Here is a 2161-nt window from a genome sequence, read left to right as displayed (position 1 = left end):
ATTTTACGAGGACATCAATCAGCTGGGCAACGGCATCTTCCCAATTAAGGGACCGGGTGCTTGCCCTCAATTCGTAGTCCTTAGCTGTTGTTGCATTTTCATTGGGTTGGTTTTTTTACGTGGCAGGTCCCAAACCCAGCGCACAACCCTATGCAGGGAATGTTTCGCCTTCTCACTTTAGCTCGCCTTCAAACGGATTTCCTTAGGCTACCCAGAGGACCGGAAGTCGTGAGCTGCTTGAGTCATATGTAAAATAATCGTTTCTGGCCACTCCCAAGTCAATGGCGATCAGAGAACTTTCCTCATTTGCATGGCAATGACTTGAAGGACCACTACTAATTCCTAAGATGCTTAGTTTGTTCCGTGGTAATTATGTTATGCTTTCAAATGGGTTCAATAACAAAAGTCTGGAAAAGAAAATTGAGAGCCGTTTCGACTTTTTTTTTAATAATACCTATATGTATGTATGGTTGTGCTGAATCAGAAAATTACTTTCACTTTGTCATTGAATGTCACGCTTTATGAATAGGTAAGCAACTATATTAAACAAGTGACAAAATACAAGATTAAAGATTGGTTTATAATTGCCAAACAAAACAATTTTTTTTAAATCTAAAATACATCTTTTAGTAAGTGCTAAACAAATTTCTTATTTCCAGTGACTACACGGCCGCTTGTAGGAAGCATCTGGAAGGCCTCTCTGACGCAATAATCTGCCATCACTGAGACGTTACATCTTCCTTGGTATATTTTTTTTATATTTTGGTGAAATCATTTATTTAGTTCGTTATAATTTAAACTAGTGAGACAAAAAACAAAATAATTAGACATTGGTTTTATAATAATAAGACATATAAAAATATTTGGGGTCTTACATTCAAATGTCTGAAAAGCTTAATTACATTATTAGTATAATTTTCTTCCTTAATTTGCCCGGATATATGCAGATATGTACATTTATACTTGATACGTATTTGTGAAACACAAAATTTAGAAAAAAGTCTACGTTGGTATTATATATATGACAAAAGAAATTATTTATATACATGTATAAACGCGTATGCAGTCTGTTCATGGATGAATACCACACACATACATAAATATACAAAACAGAAAAAAAGAATATATATAAATACAAGTATATCTACATATACGTACATAAATACATAGATAATACTGTTTCTAGCGTTGGCGTTTCGTATAAATTTTCCCTGTTTTATTTGTCAGCTGAAACTCATTTTTCGTTGGTCTCGCGTTTAATGAGCTTCTTCTTAATTTTCCTAAGTATTTTTCCTAGGATTGTTTCGCTTTTTGTGGTATCTCCCATCTCTTATTCTTATCATCTAAAAATTTTAAGTTATTTCTGATACAATTTGGTATTTCAAAGAAAACGATTTCAATATTGTTTCACAAAAATATATTAAGATTGTGGAGTGTATAATCTTGTGTGCTAATTTGCAAATTTATTCAAAGAAGTGCCACTTTTCTTCGCATTAGCAGGTGTGAATTGTTTCAACAATTATTAAACAGTAAGTAAGCAATACAAATTTTCATAAGATGCTATATCTAATGTATATATGTATATGTATATAAAAAATCACTTAATTTTTATGTTATATATTTGTTCATAATATGACAATTTTATCATAATATCGGCGGAATTTTAGCAACCTTACATATCTTGAAAACTGTAAAATGATACCTAATTGGTCAAATATACATATTAATAAGTGTTTATTTATATACTAAAGTAAATGTTCAAATTATGTGACAGCTATGTGAAAAACTTATGAAATTTAGAAAGATGATGTTAAATAGTGGCGTTTATATTTGTTATATTTACATATATGTGTATAAATCATTTCTGTTCTACTGAAAACTATAAAGTAATACCAAATCATATAAATATACACAATAAAACATTTACTACAAGTAAATGCCTTAGTTGGTGTGACAGTTTATGAAATTTATAAATGTGATGTTAAATAATGCCGCAACCCTGTGTGTTATACATGAGCATATTGGTCAGTATGTAAGTATGTGTTTGTATGGAACATTTGTTGCGACTGATAGGCAATTCTTCCTATATATTTATATCATTAAAGAATACAGCCTTGATTGCCAATATGAAACAAATATCTGTCTCACGTAGCAAACGTAT

The 2161-nt window shown here is 30.8% G+C and overlaps 1 long non-coding RNA gene across 1 annotated transcript; it reads right to left on the bottom strand.

Annotated features, from left to right (window-relative positions):
• Positions 1-492: 492 nt before the first annotated feature.
• LOC108973084 lies at positions 493-1082 on the bottom strand. Its single transcript, XR_001993705.1, has 2 exons — positions 876-1082; positions 493-799 (listed from the first exon to the last, which is right to left on the bottom strand). It is a non-coding gene; the product is annotated as an uncharacterized LOC108973084 (long non-coding RNA).
• Positions 1083-2161: the final 1079 nt, after the last annotated feature.

This window comes from Bactrocera latifrons, unplaced genomic scaffold (genome assembly GCF_001853355.1).
Source record: "Bactrocera latifrons isolate USDA-ARS-PBARC rearing strain unplaced genomic scaffold, ASM185335v1 scaffold_454, whole genome shotgun sequence".
Taxonomy (NCBI): domain Eukaryota; kingdom Metazoa; phylum Arthropoda; class Insecta; order Diptera; family Tephritidae; genus Bactrocera; species Bactrocera latifrons.
The sequence above is the reverse complement of the archived record's forward strand: the minus strand, read 5'-3'. Positions and strand labels throughout refer to the sequence as shown.